This window comes from Canis lupus, chromosome X, assembly GCF_003254725.2.
Source record: "Canis lupus dingo isolate Sandy chromosome X, ASM325472v2, whole genome shotgun sequence".
Taxonomy (NCBI): Eukaryota; Metazoa; Chordata; class Mammalia; order Carnivora; family Canidae; genus Canis; species Canis lupus.
In genome coordinates, this window is record NC_064281.1 from 69674966 (window position 1) to 69701881 (window position 26916).

Genomic DNA, 26916 nt, shown 5'->3' on the forward strand with positions numbered 1-26916 from the left:
GACAAATGCCATATGATTTCACTCATATGCTAAATTTAAGAAACAAAACAGATGTACATGGTGGGGAGAGAGATACAAACCATGTAACAGACTCTCAACTATAGAGAACAAACTGAGGGTTGCTGGAGGGGAAGACAGGAGGCAGGATGGTTTAAATGTGTATGAGTATTAAGGTGGGGACTTGTGATGAGCACTGGGTATTTTTAAAAATATTTTATTTATTTATTCATTAGACACACAGAGAAAGGAGCCCAATATGGGACTCAAACCCGGACCCCGGGATCACGCCCTGAGCTGAAGGCAGATGCTCAGTTGCTGAGCCACCCAGGTGCCCCAGCACTGAGTATTGTATGTACCTGATGAATCACTAAATTCTACACCTGAAATTAATAATATCCTGTTTGCTAACTGGAATTTAAATAAAACTTGAAAAAGAAAAAAATATTCTTTGATTATTAATTCAACAAATATACCTTAGTTTTTTTTATAGGCACTGTGATACAGTGACAGGCACTGGAAATGCACAAATGACCAATATGGTAAAAGACTTCTGCTCTTATGGAACTTAGTTTATTGCTAAGGAAGGGCTCAGCAGAAGTGAGCCTCAAAAAGCAGGGTCTAGATTTAGTATAATATGAATGGAAGGTTAGGATTCTCACATTCTCTTGATCTTTCAGCTTTTTATTTTCCTGGCCCTTACTTAATTCCACATATAGACAATGTGTGTGTGTATATGATATATATGTATATATCATGTATATCTAGGTATATCTGTATATATACATATATACAGATATATATATATATATATATATATATATATACAGATACACACACACACATTTAGTTTTTCCTCTCAGTGTCCAACTTTAAAAGACAAACATAAATCATCCTGGGAAGACCATCATAAGACCCTTTGACACTAAATAATAAAGACAAAAGAAAATAAGATCAGCTTTCTGAGCCTGCCAGGTAATAAAAGGGAAACAGATGCCTTGAAACAAAGGCAAGAGAGGTGTTCTTTGATACTAAATAAAGTTTTCCTACCTCAACAATACTTAATCTCAGATCAATATCTGAAGATAATAATGTATTAAATTTTAGTCTTACTATTGGTAATACAATAATCCATTCTGAAAATAGTTTTACTATTGGTGATACAATAATCCATTCTGAAAATATAACTAAAATGTAGGTAATTCACAATTATGTAGAACAAGGGAAAATGTCTAACTTTTAATTGAGGTTTAGTGAAATCAAATAACCAAACCTAAAAGTACTTTGATAAAAAAAAAAGTCATAATTAAATCAATGCCACAGTGACCTCCGTGTTTGCAACCAGATTACAATTCTACATGATACCTTGAAAGGGATATTTTAAAGCTTTCATATAAAACAAGCATAAGGTCAAGATTAAGCAGCTTTATTTAAAAATTGCTTTTAGCTTGGGCCTCTCTAAAAGCAAATTGAATTTTTAGAAGCAGTTCTTTGATACTAATCTACATATCACTGCCATGAAATTGCTAAGCCTAAATAAACATTCTGTCTGTTCAAAGGTTAGTTTAAAAGACTTGAGAATAATTCTCAATATATTGCTAGAAGTCAATTTAAACAGGCAGAATTAATAGTGGCAAAAAGACTAATTATCCATAAGTACTCATTTTAATGTGCAACAAACATACTCCTTAAAAGAAAAAAAAATAGGAGATGAAGATTGGAGAGACAGAGAGAAAGAGAAACCCAATGGCTTTACAAAAAAGAGTTTAGTTACAAACAGATTGATTCTTAATATGTAGCAGAATAAAACATCTCTGCTTGCTTTCAGTAGCTTTGTTTCCTTTATGATATCAATAGATACTTAAGGCAATATCCAGTGGATATTCCTAAATCATAGAAATAGATGTCATAGCAGAAGGATGATTTTCTTAGCACCTACTTACAAATTGCAGATGTGCAAAAAGGGAGATATAAATTAGTATCTTTAAAAACTGAAATCACTTCTATTATTAAGATTGTTTGACATTTATAAAAATGTGTAAATTCATAAGGGATCAGCTTCCTTAACCATTAAGAAACTTGGAAATTTCCTTCCTGCTGATTTTGGTTGACAAGATTTTAATAAAACTTCATCTAGACACTGAATAAAATTACTTAAACATTATTTTTAAGATTTATTATACCACAGGGGTGCCTGAATGCTCAGTCTGTTGCATGTTGGACTAGACTTCAGCTCAGGTCATGATCTCTCAGTCAAGAGATCAACCCCCGGTTGGACTCCATGTTTAGTGGGGAGTCTGCTTCCCTTCTTCCTCTCCCTCTACCCCTTCCCCTGGCATGCTCTCTCTCTCTGTCTCTGAAAAAAAAAATAAATACATTTTCTTAAAAATATAGTATACCATAAGCATACATTATGTGAGTGATAGTGTTTATCACACTTCCAAGAGTACCTATATGTTATATATGTGATCACATAGTCCACATTCACATAATCTCTCAGGACAGTCTAACTTTTTATTTACTTCTGCTTGGCTTGGAACAAGTCCATTTCAATTAGTTTTATAGGCACAAAATATCAGAATACTAAATCATAGAGCAATGAAATACTTTCTTGTTGCCAAAAACAATCAGAAAACAACCAAAGTTCACTGAAAGGGAAGTAATTTATTCATTATTAGTATTTTCAATGTCATAATAGTTGTCATTTACAGCTCTTTCAAGGCAAAATTAAGATAATTATTTACATTTTGAATAGTGCTTTACAACATACAGAACCCAATGCATTTATTGTCTTATTTATGCTTATTAAAAATTATGTGATGTAGACTGAGCAGAGATTATTATCACCATTATATAAATAAAGAATGTGAGAGTGAAGTAAGCCAATCAGAGAAGGACAAACATTATATGGTCTCATTCATTTGGGGGAATACAAAAAAAAATAGTGAAAGGGAATAAAGGGGAGAGGAAATGAATGGGAAATATCAGTGAGGGTGACAGAACATGAGAGACTCCTAACTCTGGGAAATGAACAAGGTGTAGTGGAAAGGGAGGAGGGCGGGGGGCATGTGGTGACTGGGTGATGGGCACTGAGGGGGGCACGTGACAGGATGAGCACTGGGTGTTATGCTATATGTTGGCAAATCGAACTCCAATAAAACATACATACATACATACATACATAAGTAAATAAATAAAATCATGTGCAAGAGAAAAAATTAAAATAAATAAATAGAAGAAGTTCAGAGAAAATAGATCACTTTTCCCACATCACTTGATAATAAGTGACAAAGCTACTGAACAAGTCTCATATTTTCTAATGCAAGGTTAATGCTTTTTTCCCCACCACATTGTAATCATGGAGTGAAAAAAATGCCCCATAAAGGTTATTTTCTTTTTTCAATAGTTAGCTCCATCAATCAATTTTACTCTAAAAGTTCAGATGCCTAATTTTCCATCGCCGGGACACCTGCACCCCGATGTTTCTAGCAGCAATGGCCACAATAGCCAAACTGTGGAAGGAGCCTCGGTGTCCATCGAAAGATGAATGGATAAAGAAGATGTAGTTGTATACAATGGAATATTACTCAGCCATTAGAAATGACAAATACCCACCATTTGCTTCAACGTGGATGGAACTGGAGGGTATTATGCTGAGTGAAGTAAGCCAATCGGAGAAGGACAAACAGTGTATGTTCTCATTCATTTGGGGAATATAAATAATAGTGAAAGGGAATATAAGGGAAGGGAGAAGAAATGTGTGGGAAATATCAGAAAGGGAGACAGAACATAAAGATTCCTAACTCTGGGAAAGGAACTAGGGGTGGTGGAAGGGGAGGAGGACGGGGGGTGGGGGCGAATGGGTGACGGGCACTGAGGGGGGCACTTGATGAGCACTGGGTGTTATTCTGTATGTTGGTAAATTGAACACCAATAAAAAATTAATTTATTAAAAAAATAAAAAAAGTTCAGATGCAATGAGTGCTAACTTATATGTTCCATAATATATGAGAAATTGATTTAAGAAACCGTTTACGAAAAACTTTCAAATAATTCTACATGGCAGAGAAGTTCAGAATATTGTTAAATGTATTGCCCTCCAACCCAAACAAAATCATTTGCCTATATTAAAGCACAATATAGGTGCCATTATCCACTTACTATGGTACTATATCCAGGCTATTTTTCTAAAAGTCTCATGGAAAGCACAACTAAGTGGTACCCTGAAATTGGAAGCTGAAAGTACATTTATCTTATTCAAAGGGTTGCCAATTTTAGGAAATGAAAATACAGGATACTCACTTAAATTTCAATTTCATATAAACGGGGGATAAGTTTTAACACATGTATGCCCTAAATAGTACATGGGCTACACTTATACTAAAAATTTACTGGTAGGGATGCCTGGGTGGCTCAGCGGTTGAGCATCTGCCTTTGGCTCAGGGTCTGATCCTGGGATCCAGGATCTAGTCCCACATTGGGATCCCTGCGGGGAGCCTGTTCCTCCCTCTGCCTGTGTCTCTGCTTCACTCTGTGTGTCTCTCATGAGCAAATAAATAAATATCTAAAAAAAATAAAAATAAAAATTTATTCATTTATCTGAAATTCAAATCTTACTAGGTGTCTATATCTTATCTGGCAAACCTACTGAATTCAGGGATTGCCATTTCACATAGACTGGATTTAGCAAATTTGTTTTTTCCTTTGATGGGTGTCTCCAGAAGCATGGCCTTAAAGTGAGCCATCTTTCTAGTCCAGGTGTGTTATGGTTGGAGTTTTAGTAGTCACATTCTTGCTTATAGAAACCTAGGAGTCTCCAGTTATCAAGAAAGCTACAGGAAGGGTGTACTAGAATAGGTATTGGCTTAAATCAGACAGAGTTGGATCTTATTTCCTATTTGAGTTTTTCCAAGTGATAGTTACGTGAACTTGCATAAGAAATTTAATTTCTCTGAGTCTCAGTTGTTTCTTCTTAAAATGAGAATTAAAACTACCTATCTGATAGCTAATACGTAGTATGATGATTATGTGAGACTATTATTATAAATGGCTTAGTAACATACTTCTTATCAGTAGGCACCGAAAATGTTAAAGAAAAACCAAAGCAGTTTCCTGTGGACAGACACTTGATATATCCATATATGTTTTGATAGATATTAATATGTAAGTTAAGATTTATCATTCTGTTTTATCAGTGAGTAGAGTCTGAATGAAAATGAATTAGCCATTATAATAAATACCAGAAAACTTAGAAATTACCCATTAGCATTACAGAAATCAGTGTTATCAGTCTGCTTTGCCAAGTTGTTAGATTGTTTAAAAGTCTAAGGATATTAAGATGAATGAATTTATATGTGAAATATATATATATATACACACATATATATGCTTGAAATATATATAAATATATATAACCTATATAAATATATATTTGTATTTTTTGTAAACAAATGATAGTATGAATGTTTTATTGCTAACAATTCTTTTTGGAAAGATCTAGTTCATCTACCTATGTTTGGGCAACTCCTTGATTGTTGAATGTGCAACCATTTAAAATCAGTCTCTTTAAGAAATAAAGAGAGATAAGTAGTAGTAGGCTCTAAAGAATTAAATTTAGGGCAGCCCCAGTGGCCCAGCGGTTTAGCGCCACCTTCAGCCCAGAGCGTGATCCTGGAGATCCTGGATCGAGTCCCACGTGGAGCTCCCTGCATGGAGCCTGCTTCTTCCTCTGCCTGTGTCTCTGCCTCTCTCTCTCTCTCTCTCTCTCTCTCTCTGCTTCTCATAAATAAATAAAATAAAATCTTTTAAAAAATGTAAAGAATGAAACTTAAATAATATTCATTGTGAAAATGAATGAGAGGGGGAAACAGCCTTGAGGTGTTGAAAACTATCAGCAAAAAGTAGTCTGGGAAGAAAACAGATCATGTTTTCAGATGTTATAGCTGTCAATCTGAACAGATTCACAGCTGAAACAGTTCCAATGGGGCAGTGAGGTGGAACATGGGGTAGGGGTTTTGCAAGTTCACGTGGGTGAATAAGTCTTTTCATTGAAAGAATGAATGCCAAGGCCTCAAGCCAACATAATGATCAATTATTTTGTGAGGCCTCTAGGATACCCTATTCCTTTTGTTTTGAGAAGAATGGGGCTGAAGATGATCAGGGAGTCAATAGGTGCCATGATTTTGGAGGCTAGGATTCTATTCAGATTTTAATCATAGAAAGATATTATGAAATAAAAAATAAAGATATCATGAAGCAGAGACACATAAGATGAAAAACAATCACTCTTCTAAAAATTTCCATTGAAGGTCATTACAGTCATACGAAAGTTCTTATCTAAAATGATTATATAAGAGTTGAAAAGCCCTACACAAAAGTATAATTCTTTTGAATCTCCATTTTTCAGGCCAGTTTATCCTAAAGACAGGCAAGCACAAAAGAAATCTCAAAAGCTTAGTTATAGTTGGGCAATTAAATCTCCTATTCTTTTGTCTCAAAGGATATTTGAAATTACATAGCTCTTTTCTCATATAAAACCTACCATACAATCATTAGATGATCCTTCTTAGTTAATTTTTTCTCTACTTATTTGTCCATCTGTGCCATGGACTGGTTAGAAATGGTATGAATTAGCTGGACTTTCATATCAAACACCATGGTTTTTATTTCTTATATCTCCTCACAGAAGTTCTGAATATCTCTTAAAAAAAGAAAACTGATTATTATAGCAATTATGGCCTTCTGTTATCCCAACTCACCCAGATAAAGTGTTCAGTTATTACTAAGCACCTAAATAAGCTTTACAGAGAAGAGCTTAACTTCAGGAAGCCTCTTGGAAGCTCAAGAAGGATCTTTAAAGAGCTAACAGAAGGGAAAATCATATGGCCCATGGTTTCCACTGATTGGACAAATAATTGTCCTGACTTTACTCTCAGCACTACATTTTTATTCCCCATTTCACAGTGATAAATAAAAAAGTAATGGGAAAATAAATTAAAATAAGATCAAGTACTATTCAGTAAATGAAGACATAAAATTAAGAGTAATAGCAGCAACAAAAGCCCCACAATCATAGAAAGCTACCACAAAGATAAAAAAATAATCCTGTACCTAAATGGGGGGGGGGAGTATTTTAAATGATTGGAAGAAAAAAAACCCTACAAACAATTAGAGCCTCAGAGTCTATCTAGAGTCCTGTAGATAGGACTGAGGTTTGGGCAGCCAGTCTGAGGCTTATATAAGGGGGTCCTTGGGTGGCTCAGTTGGTTAAGCATCTGACTCTTGGCTTCAGCTCAGGTCATGATCTCACAGTCATGGGATCAAGCCCTATGTCAGGCTCCAAACTCAGTGAAGAATCTGCTTGAGATTCTCTTTCCTTCTCCTCCCCTACTGCTCCTCTCTGCTCATGTTCTTTCTCTCCCTCTCAAATAAATAAAATCTTTAAAAAAAAAAAAAAAGAAGAAGAATTGCTACTCAGGGAAGAATTGCAGCTAAGATACCCTGAAAGTTAAGTGCTATACTCAAGAGCTCACAGGTACATTTATCTATAATGCAAAAAAAAAAAAAAAATGTTTTAGCTCACATAACCAGGAGAGCCTTGTCACAGGAGGGCAAAGTTAACAAATCAGTTTTCTGGAAGTCACTCCACCTCAGGAAACCCTGTCTAAGCAGATTCCCTACAAACAGCTTCCTCATAAATAACCCCCAAAATTCCTCAATAAGTCATATTTTTATATAGATAAATCTGCCTTATATGAGGCAAACATCATGCCATATTTCCCTAGTATATTCACTCTCCCACACTTCTATTTGACTATTGCATTATTACTTTGGTTCCCTTAAACTTTCAGTATCTTCTTGCCTATCCTCATGCTCAAATAATGATCTTGCATTCTATTCCATCGAGAAAACTTAATAACTGGATGAGAGCTTCCACACATTCTCACCACCATATTTACCTACCTACATGTATCTCTACATATAGCCTACTTCCCTTCTATTTCTATGAATGGACTACCCATGCTCTCACACAAGGTCTCTTCCTATAAGAACTGTTTTTCCACCATTCTAATGGCATTGTTCCAAATATCCTACACATTTTTATCTTCAATTTTTTCTTCTTTAATATTTCCCATCGGTACACAAATTGTTATTTCTCCTATCACATAGACAAGAGTTCCTTTACTCAGTTTCCCCCAATTAGAAAGAGTTGTTTATTTATACTCCTCACTGGTTTCTCTTGAATCCATTCCAAAATGATTAGGTGTCCACAGAAACTGATTCTGTTATAGTTGCTAATGACTTTATATGCAATGGTCATTTCTCTGTCCTCTTCTTATTTGACTAAGCACAGCATTTGTCAGAGTTTATCACTTTGTCCTCCTTAAGACAGTTTGTCACTTCTAGATTACTATGCTCATTCAGTTTTCTTCCTATTTATTGATTGTTCCTTCTTAATATCTTTTCTAGTCTTTTAAGGCTTAGTCTAAAAACAAGGTGTTGCCTTAGAACTTAGTCTTCTTTTCTAGCTATATTTTATGTCCTTGATGATCACAGTCCAAGGCTATATATATATATATATATCCTGATGACTCAAAAATGTTATCCTGGCTCAGACCTCTTCTCTGAACTCCAGACATCTGTACTCAATTGTTTATTAGACATCTTCACTTCAATGACTAATAGTCACTAAGCCTTAACACATTCAAACTCAGTTCCCAATATTCTTCCTCCAAAGCTTTTTCTTCATGCAGTCTTACCCATCTGAGTTAATTTCAGTTATTTTTGTCAAAATTCTTAACTTCACCCATGATTCTCCACATTCTCTCACACCTAAACTCTGTTCCATCAGCAAATCCTTTTGGCAGTAACTTACAAATATATCCAGAATTTGACATTTCTACTACTTCACTGCCACTATCCAAGCCACCATCATTTCTTTTCTGAATTAATAAAATAACATTTTAACTAAACACCCTACTTTCATTCTTAATCTCTTGTAGAATTTTCTCCACTCAACACAAAGAGTGACCTTCTTAAAACCTGTGATATGAAGTAAGTCCTCCTCTCAAAAGCCTCCACAGGCTTTCCATTGTAAGTCATAGTTCTTAGAAACTACACAAGCTGTCTTTCCTTTCCTCTGATACTATCTTCCTTAGTTCTCTCCAAAGTGCACCTCCTTGCTGTTTCTTGAACATATCTGGTATGTTCTTAATTCAAATGCCTTCATATGTATAATTATTATATCTGGGGTGCCCTTCCTCTAGACAGCTGCATGGTTCATTCCCTCATTGAATGCACATATTTCTCTGGGTCAGTGAGGCCTTCCTTTGTCATTATTCCAGCATGAAAAATTTACCCCACTATTTCAAATTCTTATTCTTTGCTTTATTTATTCATTCTATATCATACTCTAACACACTATATTATATTTTTTCACCCTGTTTAGTGTAGGTTTTTTTCAAGGAGAAGGTAAGCTCAAGACATACAGAGACTTTTCTCTGCCTTTTATTATCTTTTGTTTCTCTGAGTCTGGAACAGTTCCTGGGACACAGTAGGTTCTAATTTGTTGAATAAATTAATATTTGTATTGTTTTATTACCCTTTATTTCCTTTCTCCACTATCTATTTCTTTTTACTGAATGCTATTGGTAGTGTTTTAGAACTTGTGGATGTATATTTTATGCCTATTAACTCTTCTGTTTTATTCCAGTGGACAGCAATCAAGAAGAATTGCCTGCTTCAAGCTTCTGGTTCACTGATGCACTGCCTTACTTTTGATCTCTTTATTAGCAGGTTCTTTGATTTTAACAAAATGATAATAATTTTCAAAAACTTAAATCTTAAATTTGTGAAGTAACTTCATCTTATCCTGTTCAAGAAATTACAGACTATCACAGAAACTTTGTTTTAGAAGTTCTACCTCTGTCTATGGCTATACCACCCTGAACGTGCCCCATCTCATCTAATCTCGGAAGCTAAGCAGGGTCGGGCCTAGTTAGTACTTGGATGGGAGAAGTTCTTCTGATTACAGGAAATTTCAAATATATACTATTTTAAATTAAATTCTGACATTAATTAGTATTGAAGAATGAGTCATCTGTTAAAAATAATGCACTTACTCTAAGTGAAGCTGAAGACCCAGAGATCAAGACCAGCTTTGCATAAAGGGATTTAAGACTCATTTTAACTTTCCTAAAACACAAAGAGAAAGTATTTCAGACAGAAGTTTTTAGTTGGTATTCTTTTCTCTAAAAAGGAATAGGGAATAAAAGAAATTTGTATCTTTAAAAACTTTGGATGATGGTGCTATCATGGAGTTTAGATGAACCTGAGATCAGAAATGAAAAGACTGAGGTCAGACAATGGTTTCTTCTGTTCAAAGAATTCTAATCTTAAAATTACAAAGTTCTAGAAAGAAAAGTTAATTCCATTACAAAAGTTGGAAGGAAAATGAAAAGCATCACATTATGACAGCATAGTTTAAGAAAAGATAAAAACTCACAACTTTAAACAAAATTTCAAAACCAGAAAGAACAAATTTGGGTTTCAAATCTAGAACTAATCTGACAATTGATATCAATGGGGAGGAAAAAACCTTTCTACCCAGTAGGATATTTTATTAGATTCCTATAAAATAAGCTCACTTACCCTTTAAATTTTTTTTAAATTTTTTTTTTTTTATTTATGATAGTCACAGAGAAAGAGAGAGAGAGAGGCAGAGACACAGGCAGAGGGAGAAGCAGGCTCCATGCACCGGGAGCCTGATGTGGGATTCGATCCCGGGTCTCCAGGATCGCGCCCTGGGCTAAAGGCAGGCGCCAAACCACTGCGCCACCCAGGGATCCCTCACTTACCCTTTAAATATAGTCTAATTTAGTTACCAAAACTTTTACCTTGATATTCTATCTTTCTTATGTTACCTCAAAGAGGAGATTGGAGTATTAAATTTGAATATTAGATATATATTTATTCTAATTTTGTTGATTTTCTGTTTTCCCTTATTGGGATAATCATTGATAAGTCATAAGAAATGATTTTGTCATTGATAAATCACAAGAAATCATACTAAACACATGTAGAGGTCAAGGGGCACTTAATATGAACATATGCGAGATTGAAATTGTCCATGAAAGTTTGTATAATTAGGTCACTCTAGGGAAGCCCCAGTGGCTTTGTGGTTTAGCGCCACCTTCAGCCCAGGGTGTGATCCTGGAGACCCAGGATGGAGTTCCACATCAGGCTCCCTGCATGGAGCCTGCTTCTCCCTCTGCCTGTGTCTCTGCCTCTCGATCTCTCTCCTTGTCTCTCATGAATAAATAAAATCTTTGGGAAAAAATTAGGTCACTCTATCTTGTGCTAAATTACCCACAACTGCTACTGGCCATAGTTTTATTCAAGAAATAAATATAATTTAATAATCCTAATTAAAATGACTGTACTCAGTGGATTTTCCCTCTATTTTTATTTCCTTTTTGTTGTTGTTGTTGTTGTTGTTGCATGGCATGGACGCAAACTCTGACTTTCTATATTAAATCATGATAAATATCTCTGCTTTACAAAGAACATTATAAATATAGATTGGAAAAAATTCTACAAAATAACTCAATAAAAAGCATTAACTTATACAAAGGCAATTCCAATTGACCTACTGTACACATTTTGTGAAACAGACTGAGATACCCACAACCACCTTGACCATGAAATATCAGCAGTGTAAGAAATCCCCCTAGAAAGTTGGTTTTTAATCTTCATATCAATCTGTTCACTTTGAAAAGGAAAGTAGATGCCAGAGAACTAGTAGCACTGGGAAAAGATAATAAAATCATAAGCATTGCTATTTATCTCTTTTTAAGTTATAAACCATATTTTATTACATAAATAACTGTTATAAACTAGAACAAATAATACTAAAACTTTTATGGAAACACAAAAGACCCCAAAGAATCAAAGCAATCTGAGAAAGGAGAAAAAAGCAGGAAGTATCACAATTCCAGATTTCAAGATACACTACAAAGCTGTAGTAATCAAGAGTATGGATACTTTATTTTTTCTTTTTTTTGGTAAGACTGAGTGGAGGTTAATAAATTTTATTATTTTTTTCAAACAACCAGCTTTTGGTTTCATTGATCTCTTCTGTGCTTTTAATTTCTATATCATTTACTTCTACTCTAATCATTAGTATTTCCTTCCTTCTTCTGAGTTTGTATTTTGTTTGTTGTTTCTTTTTCAGCTCTTTTAGTTGTAAGGTAATGTTGTTTATTTGAAAGTTTTCTTGCTTCTTGAGGTAGACCTGTATTAATATATACTTCTGTATTAGGACTGCAATTGCTATATCCCAAAGGTCTTGGAACATTGTGGTTTCATTTTCATTTTCTTCCATGTATTTTTTACATTTCTTCTTTGATTTCCTGGCTGACCCATTCATTACTTAGTAGGATGTTGTTTAATTTCATGTATTTGTTTTGGTCTTTCCAGAGCTTTCCTTGTGAATGACTTCTACTTTCACAGTGTTATGGTCAGGAAAGGTGCACGGCATGATTTCAGCCTTTTTGTATTTGTTGAGGGCTGTTTTGTGACTTGTATGTAATGTATTCTGAAGAATATTCCGTATGTATTTTAAAATAATGTGCATTCTTCAGTATTAGGAGGAATGTTCAGGATATATCCATTAAGTCCATCTAGTCTAGTGTGTTATTCATGCAGAAAAATCTACAGCCAAGAATACTCTATCCTGTAAGGTTATCATTCAGAATAGAGAGATAATGAAGCGTTTCCTAGACAAACAAAAACTAAAGGAGTTTGTGACCACCAAACCAGCCCTTCCAGAAATATGAAAGGGGATTCTTTGAGTGGAAAGGAGACACCAAAAGTGAGAAAGACAGAAGGCACCTGGGTGGCTCAGTTGGTTGAGTATCTACCTTCAGCTCAGGTCATTCCAACAAAATCTAACAATTATAAATATTTATGCCCCAAATTTGGGAGCACCCAAACATATAAAATAATTACTAATAAACATAAAACAACTAACTGAAAATAATACAATAATAGTAGGAGAATTTAACATCCTACTTACATCAAAAGGAAGATCATCTAAATAGAAAATAAACAAGGAAACAATGACTTTGAATGATACACTGGACAAGATGGACTTCACAGATATATTCAGAACATTTCATTCTAAAGCAGAAGAATAAATTTTCTTTTCAAGTGCACATGGGACATTGTCCAGAATAGATTACATAATAGGAGACAAACCATGCCTCAACAGGTACAAAAAGATTGAGATCACACCATGCATGTTTTCTGATCACAATGTTATAAAAATTGAAGTTATGCACCATAAAAAATTGGAAAGACCATAGATACATGGAGGTTCAAAAAACATGTTGCAAAAAATTGAATGGGTTAACCAGGAAATTAAAGATGAAATTAAAAATACATGGAAGCAAATGAAAATGAAAACACAATGGTACAAACCTTTGGGATGCAGCAAGAGAGGTCCTAAGGAAGAAGTATATAGCAATTCAGGCCTATCTCCAGAAGTAAGAAAAATCTCAAATACACAATCTAACTTTAACACCTTAAGGAGCTAAAAAATTGAAAAGAAATAAAGCCTAAAGCCAGCAGAAGAAGGGAAATAATAAAGATTAGAGCAGAAATAAATGATATAGAAGCTATAAAAAACTAGAACAGATCAATGAAACCAGGAATTGGTTTTTGAGAAAAATTAATAAAAGTGATAAACTCCTAGCCAGACTTATCAAAAAGAAAAGAGAAAGGACACAATAAATAAAATCAAGAATGAAAGTTAAGATATAACAACTAACACCACAGGAATACAAACAGCTCTAAGAGAATACTATGACAAATTGGTGCCAACAAATTTGACAACTTGGAAGAAGTGGATAAAATCCTAGAAACATATTACCTACAAAAATTGAAATAGGAAGAAATAGAAAGCTTGAATAGACTGATAACCAGCAAATAAATTGAATCAGTAATAAAAAATTTCCCAATAAACAAAAGTCCTAGGCCAGATGGCTTCACAGGTGAAATCTACCAAATTTTAAAGATCTAATGCCTATCTTCCTCAAACTTTTCCAAAAAATAAAAGTGGAAGGAAAAACTTCTAAACTCATACCATGAGGTCAGCAATACCCTGATTCTAAAACCAGACTGTATTAAAAAAGAGAACTAACGCCCATATCCCTGATGAACATGGATGCAAAAATTCTCCACAAAACATTAGCAAACGGAATCCAACAATACATTAAAAGAATCATTCACTAAGATCAGGTGGGATTTATTCCTGGGCTGCAAAGGTGGTTCAATATTCACAAATCAGTCAATATGATACACCATATTACTAAAAGAAAAATTAAGAACCATAGGATCCTTTCCATAGATGCTGAAAAACAGTTGACAAAGTAAAACATTCATTCATGATAAAATCCCTCAACAAAGTAGGGATGCAGGGAATACACTTCAATGTAAGAAAGGTCATATATGTGAAACCTACAACTAATACCAGCCTCAATGAAGAAAAACTGAGAGCTTTTCCTCTATGATCAGGTACAAGACAAGGATGTCTACTCTTTCCACCGTTACTTAATATAGTACTGGAACTTCTAGCGACAACAATCAGGCAACACAACAACAACAACAAAAATAAAAAACATCCAAAATAGCAAGGAAGTAGTCCAACTTTCACTATTTGCAGAAGACATGATACCCCATAAAAAAAAACACCAAAAATTTTCTAGAGCTAATATATGAATTCAGTAAAGTTGCATGATACAAAATCAATGTACAGAAATCTGTTGCATTTCTATTAACCAATGATGAAGCAGAAGAAAGAGAAATCAAGGAATCAATCCCATTTACAGCTGCACCAAAAACAATAAGATACCTAAGAATAAATCTATGCAAAGAAATGAAAGACTTGTACTCCAAAAAGTAAAAAACTCTGATGAAAAAAAACTAAAGATGACAAACAGGAATAGAAAGATATTCCATGTTCATGGAATCGAAGAATGGTGTTAAAATGTCAATATTACCCCAAGCAATCTACTCATTCAATGCAATCTTCATCAAAACACCAACAGCATTTTTCTCAGAGCTAGAACAAATAATCCTAACATGTGCATGAAACCATGAAAAGCCCCAAATAGGCAAGGCAGTCTTGAAAAGGAAAAGCAAAGCAGGAGGCATCACAATTCTAGACTTCAAATTGTATTACAAAGCTGTTATGATCAGGGCTGCCCAGGTGGCTTAGCGGTTTAGCGCCGCCTTTAGCCCAGGGCCTGATTCCTGGAGACCCAGGATGGAGTCCCACGTTGGGCTTCCTGCATGGAGCCTGCTTCTCCCTCTGCCTGTGCCTTTCTCTGTGTGTGTGTGTGTGTGTGTGTGTGTGTGTGTGTGTCTCATGAATAAATAAATAAAATCTTTAAAAAAAGCTGTTATGATCAAAACAGTATGGCACTGGCATAAAAAAAGACACATCAATCAATAGAACAGAATAGATAACCCAGAAATGAAGCCACAACTATACGTTCTATTAATGTTTGACAAAGCAGAAAGGAATATCCAATGGGGAAAAAAGACAGTTTCTTCAACTAATGGTGTTGGGAAAACTGGACAGCTACTTGCAAAAGAATGAAATTGGAACATTTTTCTATGTCATACACAAAAAAATAAATTCAAAATGTATATAAGACCTAAATGATACAAGAAATCATCAAAATTCTAGAGGACAACATAGGCAGTAACCTCTTTGACATTGGCCATAGCACCGTCTGTCTAGACATGTCTCTGGAAGCAAGGGAAACAAAAGCATATAAATGAATTCTAGGGACTTCATCAAAATAAAAAGCTTCTACACAATGAAGGAAGCAATAAACAAAATTAAAAGGCAACCAGTGGAATAGGAGAAGTTATTTGTGAATAACATACCTGATAAAGGGTAAGTTTCCAAAATATATTAAGAACTTATAAAACTGAACACCAAAAAAAAAAAAGAAAAATACAAATTAAAAAAATGGGCAACAGTCATGAATGGGTAGAATCTTCATTTTTCCACAGAAGTCATACAGATGGCCAAGAGACACTTGAAAGGATGCTCAACTTCATGGATCATCAGAAAAATGTAAATCTAAACTAAAATGAAGTATCACCTCAAACCTGTCAGAATAGCTAAAATCTACAACAGAAGAAACAATAGGTGTTTGCAAGGGTGTGGAGAAATGGGAACCCTCTTGCACTATTGGTGGGAATGCATCCTGGTGCAGCCACTATGGAAAACAGTATGGAGTTTCCTCAAAAAGTTAAAAATAGAACTACTATACAATCTAGCAATTGCCCTACTTGGCAATTTACCCAAGGAATACAAAAAAATACTAATTCAAAGTGATACAGGCAATCTGATATTTATAGCAGCATTATCTATAATAGCCAAGATACGGAAACAGCCAAAGTGTCCAGCAACTAATGACTGGGTAAAGAAGTGGTATATATATTATTCAGCCATTAAAAAAATGAAATCTTGCCATTTGTAACAACATGATGGAGATAGAGAATATTATGCTATGCCAAATAAGTCAGTTAGAGAAATACAAGTATATGATTTCACTCATATTTGGAATTTAAGATAGAAAACAAATGAGTAAAGGGAGAAAAGAGAGGCAAATGAGGAAACAGACTCTTAATTATAGAGAAAAAACTGATGTTTACCAGGGGACAGACAGATGGGGGGTTGGGTTTTAAATAAGTGATGGGGATTAAGGAGTGCACTTGCAAGGATGAGCACAAGGTATTATATGGAAGTGTTGAATTACTATATTGTACACCTGAAACTAATATAACATTGTATGTTACCTAACTGGAATTTATTTTTTATTTATTTTTATTTTTTACCTAACTGGAATTTAATTAAAGGTTTTTTTAAAAAAGCTATACAGGGGGAAAAAAAAAGCTATACTGGGGAAATCCCTGGGTGGCTCAGTAGTTTAGTGCCTGCCTTTGGCCCAGGGCATGATCCTGGAGTCCCGGAATCGAGTCCCACGTCAGGCTCCCTTGCATGGAGCCTGCTTCTCCCTCTGCCTGTGTCTCTGCCTCTCTCCTCTATGTCTTTCATGAATAAATAAATAACATCTTTAAAAAAGCTATACAGTATTTCTATCTTGACAAAAAAAATTAACCAAGAAGAGGTGGATATTCAACTAATTCCTAAAGGAGAACAAAATTCCTTCTCTATTATCCATCTGGCTAAAATTTTAGGGGCAAAGAGTCATATAGAAGCAATTTAATAATGCTTAGCAAAGGCTTTGTCAGCTGCCTTTTAAAAGGACTCAGTAAAAGAATTCTTCATTAGCATTTTTTGAGAGAGTTTGTCTTCCTTCAGTAAAGCATAATTGGAATTTGTATTTAAAGATGCATGTGTAAATGCACAAAGAAAACATACACAATAATTTAACAAGTTCAAGCTAAGTTTTGTTACTTTTAAGTTCTTTTTTTAAGACTTTATTCATTTATTCATGAGAGACACACACCCAGAGAGAAGAGGCAGAGACATAGGCAGAAGCAGAAGCAGGCTCCTGCAGGGAGTCCGATTCAGGACTTGATCCCAGGGCACCCTGGGACCACACCCTGAGCCAAAGACAGAGGCTCAACTGCTGAACCACCTAGGCGTCCCTGTTACTTTTAAGTTTTAATTCACGTGGACAGCGAGGTTAGTACTACCTACCAAAATATTATTTTAATTCCAAAAGACCTAATAATTATTTAAATAATAAAGTTTGTATTTTACTTTTGCTTTAAACTTAAAATTATCTACAAAAAAAAAAAAAAGTTCAATCCTCTTCTTGGCTTTGCCAATAGAAACCTGGTATAAGGCCAAGACAGAGGTGAGAGTATAATTTATTTTGTTTAGGTTGTGGCCTTCATTCAGTCTGGTTAAATAATATCAGTGGTTCCTCATTATGCAGGAGTCCAGATAACATTATTTTGGAATGCACAGACTTTTCTGCTTTCTATGAAAACACTACATTTACATACTGATTAAAGCTCAATACTTTTAAGATCTGAGAGCTACATGAAAAAAATTGAACTGCTGCAAGATTACTGTTGATTTCACTGGGAGCTGCACAAGTGGAATGACAGTCAGTAATCTGTCCTAATTGAAAAGTACTCTGGCCTCACAGCATTGTAGTAATGTGGAAAATGAAGGCAAAAGAAATGTAATTTATTTTTTTAAATTTTTTCTATTGGAGTTCAATTTACCAACATTTAGCATAACATACAGTGCTCATTCTGCCAAGTGCCCCCCTCAGTGCCCATTACCCAGTCACCCCAAACCCCGCCTACTTCACTTTCCACTACACTTTGTTCGTTTCCCAGAGTTAGGTGTCTCTAATGTTTTGTCACCCTCACGGATATTTTCACTCATGTTCCTCCTTTCCCTTTATTCCCTTTCACCAATTTTTTATATTCCCCAAATGAATGAGACCATATAATGTTTCTCCTTTTCTGATTGACTATTTCACTCAGCATAATACCCTCCAGGTACATCCACAACGAAGCAAATGGTGGGTATTTGTTGTTTCCAATGGCTGAGTAATATTTCATTGTATACATAAACCACATCTTCTTTATCCATTCATCTTTCGATGGACACCGAGGCTCCTTCCACAGTTTGGCTATTCTGGACATTGCTGCTATAAACATTGGGGTGCAGGTGTCCCGGCGTTCCACTGCATCTGTATCTTTGGGAGTAAATTCCCAGCAGAGCAATTGCTCTGTCGTAGGGCAGATATATTTTTAACTCTTGGAGGAAGAGTTTTCCAGTCTGGAAAACTGGCTGTACCAGTTCATATTCTCACCAACAGTGCAAGACGGTTCCCTTTCTCCACATCCTCTCCAACATTTGTTGTTTCCTGTCTTGTTAATGTTCACCAATCTCACTGGTGTGAAGTGGTATCTCATTGGGGTTTTCATTTGTATTTCCCTGATCACCAGTGATGCGGAGCATTTTCCCAAGTGATTGTTGCCCATGTCTATGTCTTCCTCTGTGAGATTTCTGTTCATGTCTTTTGCCCATTTCATAATTGGATTGTTTGATTCATTGCTGTTGAGTTTAATAACTTCTTTACAGACCTTGGATACTAGTCCTTTATCTGATAGGTCATTTGCAAATAGCATCTCCCAAACTATAGGTTGTCTTTTAGTTTTGTTGACTGTTTCTTTTGCTGTGCAGAAGCTTCTTATCTTGATGAAGTCCCAATAATTCATCTTTGCTTTTGTTTTTCTTGGCTTCATGGATGTATCTTGCAAGAAGTTGCAGTGGCCAAATGCAAAAAGGGTGTTGCCTTTGTTCTCCTCTACGACTTTGATGGGATCTTGTCTCACATTTAGATCTTTCATCCATTTTGGTTTATATTTGTGTATGGTGTAAGAGAATGGTCTAGTTTCATTCTTCTGCATGTGGATGTTCCATTTTCCCAGCACCATTTATTGAAGAGACTGTCTTTCTTCCAATGGATAGTCTTTCCTCCTTTATCGAATATTAGTTGCCCATAAAGTTGAGGGTCCACTTCTGGATTCTCTATTCTGTTCCATTGATCTATGTTCTGTTTTTGGGCCAGTACCACACTGTCTTGATGACCACAGCTTTGTAGTACAACCTGAAATCTGGCATTGTGATGCCCCCAGCTATGGATTTCTTTTTTAATATTCCCCTGGCTATTTGGGATCTTTTCTGATTCCACACAAATCTTAAGATGATTTCTTCCAAGTCGCTGAAGAAAGTCCATGGTATTTTGATAGGGATTGCATTAAACGTGTAAATTGCCCTGGGTAACATTGACATTTTCAGAATATTAATTCTTCCAATCCATGAGCATGGAATATTTTTCCATCTCTTTGTGTCTTCCTCAATTTCTTTCAGAAGTGTTCTGTAGTTGTTAGGGTATAGATCCTTTACCTCTTTGGTTAGGTTTATTCCTAGGTATCGTATGCTTTTCGGTGCAATTGTAAATGGGATTGACTCCTTCATTTCTCTTTCTTCAGTCTCATTGTTAGTGTATAGAAATGCCACTGATTTCTGGGCATTGATTTTGTATCCTGCCACATGGCCGAATTGCTGTATGAGTTCTAGCAATCTTGGGGTGGAGGCTTTTGGGTTTTCTATGCACAGTATCATGTCATCTGTGAAGAGGGAGAGTTTGACTTCTTCTCTGCAGATTTGAATGCCTTCTGTCTTTTTGTTGCCTAATTGCTGAGGCTAGTACTTCTAGTATTATGTTGAATAGCAATGGTGAGAGTAGTCATCCTTGTTTTGTTCCTGATCTTAGGGCAAGTGTCCCAGTGTTTCCCCATTCAGAATGATATTTGCTGTGGGCATTTCATAGATGGCTTTGAAGATGCTGGGGAATATTCCCTCCATCCCTACACTCTGAAGAGTTTTGGTCAGGAATTGATGTTGAATTTTGTCAAATGTTTTCTCTGCATCTATGGAGAGGATCATATGGTTCTTGACTTTTCTCTTGTTGATATGATCAATCGCATTGATTGCTTTATGAGTGTTGAACCAGCGTTGCATCCCAGGGATAAATCCCACTTGGTCATGGTGAATAATCTTCTTAATGTATGTTGGATCCTATTGGCTAGTATCGTGTTGAGAATTTTTGCATCCATGTTCAACAGGGATATTGGTCTATAATTCTCCTTTTTGGTGGGGTCTTTGTCTGGTTTTGCAATTAAGGTGATGTTGGCCTTAGAGAATGAGTTTGAAAGTACTCCATCTCTTTCTATCTTTCCAAACAGCTTTAGGAGAATAGGTATGGTTTCTTCTTTAAACGTTTCCTAGAATTCCCCTGGGAAGCCATCTGGCCCTGGACTTTTGTGTCTTGGGGTGTTTTTGATGACTGCTTCAATTTCCTCCCTGGTTATTGGCCTGTTAAGGTTTTCTATTTCTTCCTGTTCCAGTTTTGATAGTTTGTGGTTTTCCAGAAATGCGTCCATTTCTTCTAGATCGCCTAATATTGGCATATAGCTGCTCATAATAAATTTTTAAAATAATTTCTTTTTCCTTGGTATTGGTCGTGATCTCTCCTTTCTCATTCATTATTTTATTAATTTGAGTCTTTTCTCTCATCTTTTTAATAAGGCTGGCTAATGGTTTATCTATCTTATTAATTCTTTCAAAGAACCAACTCCTGGTTTTGTTGTTCTGTACCACAGTTCTTCTGGTCTCTATTTCATTGAGTTCTGCTCGAACCTTTATTAACTGTCTTCTTCTGCTGGGTGAGGGTTTCATTTGCTGTTCCTTCTCTAGCTCCTTTAGGTTCAAGGTTAGCTTTTGTATTTGAGTTCTTTCCAGTTTTTGAATGGATGCTTGTATTGAGATGTATTTCACCCTCAGGACTGCTTTTGTTGTATCCCAAAGATTTTGAACAGTTGTGTCTTCATTCTCATTAGTTTCCATTAATCTTTTTAATTCTTCCCTAATTTCCTGGTTGACCCTTTCATCTTTTAGCAGGATGGTCCTTAACCTCCACGTGGTTGAAATCCTTCCAAACTTTTTCTGATTTAGTTCTAGTTTCAAAGCACTACCATCTGAAAATATGCAGGGGACAATCCCAGTCTTTTGGTACTGATTAAGACCTGTTTTGTGACCCAGTATGTGGTCTATTCTGGAGAAAGTTCCATGTGTACTTGAGAAGAATGTATATTCAGTTGCATTTGGATGTAAAGTTCTGTAAATATCTGTGAAATCCATCTGGTCCAGTGTATCATTTAAAGCTCTTGTTTCTTTGGAGATGATGTGCTTAGAAGACCTGTCGATTGTAGAAAGTGCTACACTGAAGTCACCAAGTATAAGTGTATTATTATCTTAGTATGTCTTAACTTTGGTTGTTAATTGATAAATTTGGCAGCTCCCACATTAGGGCATAAATATTCATGATTGTTAGGTCCTCTTGGTGGATAGATCCTTTAAGTATGATATAGTGTCCCTCTTCATCTCTTACTAGAGTCTTTAGGATAAACTTTAATTTATCTGATATGAGGATGGCTACTCCTGAGTTCTTTTGAGGACCATTTGAATGGTACGTCGTTGTCAAAACTTTTATTTTCAGGCTGGAGTGGTCCTTACATCTAAAATGAGTCTCTTGTAGACAGCAAGTAGATGGGTCTTGCTTTTTTATCCCGTCTGAAACCTTGTGTCTTTTGATGGGATCATTAAGCCCATTCTCGTTCAGAGTTACTATTGAAAGATATGAATTTAGTGTCATCATGATACCTATTCAGTCTCTGTTTTTGTGGATTATTTCCTTGGACTTCTTCTTATTTTACAGTCTCCCTTAATATTTCTTGGAGAACTGGTTTGGTGGTCACATATTCTTTCATTTTCTGCCTATCTTGGATGCTCTTTATCTCTCCTTCTCTTCTGAATGAAAGCCTTGCTGGATAACGTATTCATGGCTGCAGGTTCTTCTCATTTAAGACCCTCAATATATCCTGCCAGCCCTTTTTAGCTTGCCATGTCTCTGTAGAGAGGTCCGCTGGTAACCTAATACTTCTCCCCATAAAGGTTAGAGATCTCTTTTCTCTTGCTGCTTTAAGGATCTTCTCTTTATCTTTGGAATTTGCAAGTTTCACTATTAAATGTCGAGGTGTTGAATGGTTTTTATTGATTTTAGTGGGGGAATCTCTCTATCTCCTGGATCTGAATGCCTGTTTCCCTCCCCAAGTTAGGGAAGTTCTCAGTTACGATTTGTTCAAATACATATTCTGGACCTCTGTCCCTTTCGGTGCCCTCGGGAACCCCAATTAAATGTAGAGTTTTCCTTCTGAGGCTGTCATTTGTTTCCCTTAACCTATCCTCATGATCTTTTAATTGGTTTTCTCTTTTTTTCTCAGTTTCCCTCCTTGCAATCAACTTGTCTTCTATGTCACTCACTATTTCTTCTACCTCCTTACCCCTTGTCGTGAGGACCTCCAGTTTGGATTGCATCTCATTTAATTGATTTTTAATTTCTGCCTGATTAGATCTAAATTCTGCAGTCATGAAGTCTCTTGAATCCTTTATGCTTTTTTCTAGAGCCACCCTTAGATTTATAATTGTGTTTCTGAATTGGCTTTCTGACTTTGAATTACAATCCAAATTTTGTAACTCTGTGGGAGAGAGGACTGTTTCTGATTCTTTCTTTTGTGGTGAGTATTTCCTTCTTGTCATTTTGCTCAGTGTAGAGTGGCTAAAAACAAGTTGTACTTGAAAAGGGAGAAAAAGAGAAAAAAAGGGGGGACAAACAGAAAAGAAAAATAATGAGGTGTATCCTCTGATTCTATATACTGTAAGTCCCTATATTTCCACTGGAACTTTCCAGTGCTGCTTTGTCAATAACTTGCTTTTCCCCTGTTCTTCCAGCTGGTCTTCTGGGGAAGGGGGTCTGTTGTGCTGATTCTCAGGTGTGTGTACCTGTGGTAGCTGCCCGGCCCCCTGCCAGGTGCAGTGCTCAGTGGGAGCTGTTTATCCTGTGAGGCCCCTCCTCCCTGGCGGCCCTGCTCAGTCCCAGGTACAGGGTGACACCAGTAGAAACAACAACATTGGCGGGGGCAGCTCTCCAGCTCTGGAGTCAGCTCCCGCAGTAACTATTGTAGCTCCCAGTCCTCAGGGGCCTGGATCCTCCAGAGCCCAGGGGCGCCAATCTGCACTGCTCAGGGCCGCCCAGCCGCAGGAGCGTCCTTGCTGCCCTGTGTCCTCCCAGCCTCCACCTGTCCCAGTGGGTAGTGCCGGATCTTGGGCTGTGTCCCCTGCGCCTTGGGCGATGCTGGAATCATGCTCCTGGGGCTGCACAGCCCCCTCAGGGTGGAGCTGCCACCTGAGCTGCCTCCTGGACTGCTCCTGGGGCCCCACCAGTGCATTCCACCCCCTTAGGGAGTTCGGCTTCTCTCCCCCAGGGCGTGCTTCCTCTGTTAGTGCCCCTGGGAGCCTGAGGGCATCACTGCCCCTCCTGGGATCCTGTTGGAGTTCTCTGAGAGCGCCTTTTCATCTGGGAAGATTGGTAAAGTTCCTGCTTCTCTTCTCCGGGACTGGGCTTTCCTGTCCTGGGGGCCTCGCCACCTGGCCTTAGCCTGGCTCCTCCCGGGGGCCCCTCCCCTTTGGATGCTTTTTTATTTCTTTATTTTTTTTCCATTTTCCTACCTACATAGAAGCATGAAGTCTTCTCACTGTGGCATTCCAGCTGTTCCCTATTTAAATCTCAGGCTGAATTCGTAGGTTTTCAGGATGATTTGAAAGTTATCTAGGTAAGTTGGTGGGAACAGGTGACTTGGGGACCCTACTCTTCCGCCATCTTGCCTCGTTCAAGAAATGTAATTTAAATTAAAATCTCCTGGGGCACCTGGATGGCTCAGTAGGTGCACATGTGCCTTCAGCTCAGGTGGTGATACCAGGTCCTGGGATCGAGACCCACATCCGGCTCACCTTAGGGAGCCTGCTTCTCTCTCTGCCTATGTCTCTGCCTCTCTTTCTGTGTCTCTCATGAATAAATAAATAAAATCTTAAAAAATAATATTTCATAGTTAGATTTTCATTTGACATCACAGAAGTTCTATTTTAAAATGATTTTTTGTATATTTTATTGGAGTTCGATTTGCCAACATATAGAATAATACCCAGTGCTCATCCCATCAAGTGCTCCCCTCAGTGCCCGTCACCCAGTCATCCCATCCCCCCACCCACCTCCTCTTCCACTACCCCTTGTTCGTTTCCCAGAGTTAGGAGTCTCTCATGTTCTGTCACCCTCTATGATTTTTCCCACTCCTTTTCTCTCCTTTCCCCTATAATTCCTTTCACTATTTTTTATATTCCCCATATGAGTGAAACCATACAATGTTTGTCCATCTCTGATTGACCTACTTTGCTCAGCATAATACCCTCCAGTTCCATCCATGTTGAAGCCATTGGTGGGTATTCATCATTTCTAATGTCTGAGTAAAATGATATTAAATCAATATTCTGTACCACTATTTGTTTAGCAGGCATTTAGCACTGACTCATTCTCACCAGGGGTTCTATCTCTCAATCATCATAAATATTCATTATCCCATTGTATAAGGTGAGTTTTTGCATAATAATTATATTTAGTGTTCTCTTTCTTCCTCCTCCTTTTTAAGTCTATTACTTTTGTTACATGTGACTTTTAGTTTTGTATAAAGCAAACCGTTAGAGTAAAGTTATATAATGTGTAAAGAGAACTCCCTCTTCTATTTTTTTAAAGATTTTATTTATTTATTCATGAGAGACAGAGAGAGATGGAGACATAGGCAGAGATAGAAGCAGGTTCCCCTCTGGAAGCCTGATGTGGGACTCAATCTCAAGACTCCAGGATCACAACCCGAGACAAAGGTAAATGCTCAATCACTGAGCTGCCCAGGTGCCCGACTTCCAATTTTTTTAATAAAAATATTGTAATGTTGTTTATTGGCTTGTTTCTTTTAGAATTATTCTTGTGCTGCCTAGACTTCCTATCAACTTTTAAAAAGTTAGATAAATGTGGAGTCTATAGTTACCTCTTCTATTCCAATACAGTTTAATTTAACTCCAAGGGACAAAGAAATGGTTTGTCAGTAATAAATAAGAAAAATAAACTACAAGGAAAACTCAAATTAAAACAACCAGGAAGAAATAGCTAGATATGCATTTGCTCTGTAGGAGGCCAAGGTGTAAGAACTGTTGGGGAAATAATCCAAAACATCTAGAGGCACTATGAAAAGAAAGAGAAAACAATGGCTGCCCTAAAAATAGCTTAGGATATGATATGCTAATTTTGAAATTAATTATTGTATGTCTAGCCTTTAAGGCACTATACTAGGATAATTTTAAGCCATTGGTCACAGAGCCTGCCCTCAGGAAATGTGCAGTCTACTTGAAAAGCTAGAGCAAAAATACAAATAACCACAGTCTAAGGCAGAATATAAGAATAAAAAGAGAAGGACAAATGAAATGTATTGGGGTTCAAAGATGAAAGACATAAATTCAAATTAAAGAAATCAGGAAATAATCCCTGAATGAAATAGCTCCTGGGTTGAACTTCAAGTAATGAGTAGGATCTTGACAGGCAGATACAAAGGGAGGGTATTCCAGTCAGAAAGCATGAGCAAAGGTGTTCCTTAAGGGCACAATAGAGAGATACTCAGATCAGCTAGAGGGAGGGGAAAGAGGCAAAAGGAGGGAAAGAATGTGTATATTTTGCAGAACAAGCAGCTCACATTAAGGAGATGTATAGCTGGGTGTTCCACTGGATACCCCCAATATAAATCAGTTTGACCCAGATTGGAGCTGAAGACCTGAGCAGAAGCCCCCTGAGTTACACTAAAGTTACATTTAGCTCATTATAATCCTAAAATCTCCTACTATGGCACAGTTTTCCATCATTTTTTTCTGAACATACAGTGTATGCACTAGCATGCTGACATGCTAGGTATGCTGAGTTTAACTGAAGTACCTAAGTAATAGAAAATGTATAAGTTTCTTACTGTATTAAGCTCCTTGCACCTGTCTCCCTAGCACACTGAATTACAGCTTCCTGGACTAACCCAAAGAGAAGACAGTGTTTTGAGAGCTCTCTCCCTGTCTTCTTACTTGTAGCAAGTAATACAAATTCTTTGCTTTCAACGCTTTTTTTGGGTTGTGTTCAATTTAATGCACCTCAATCGGCAAGTCACTCGGGTTCAGTTACAAAGGCATGCAGGTGATATTGTTCAAATAACAAAATGTTTAGATCACATTCCAGTTTTACCTAAATGTGGAGTATTGACTGGAGAGAAAAGGTAGGTTGAGACTATGTTGTTTGAGACTATGTTGGTCAAAATAAAATTATATTTTATTTGATAGTCAATAATAAACCATTAATCTTT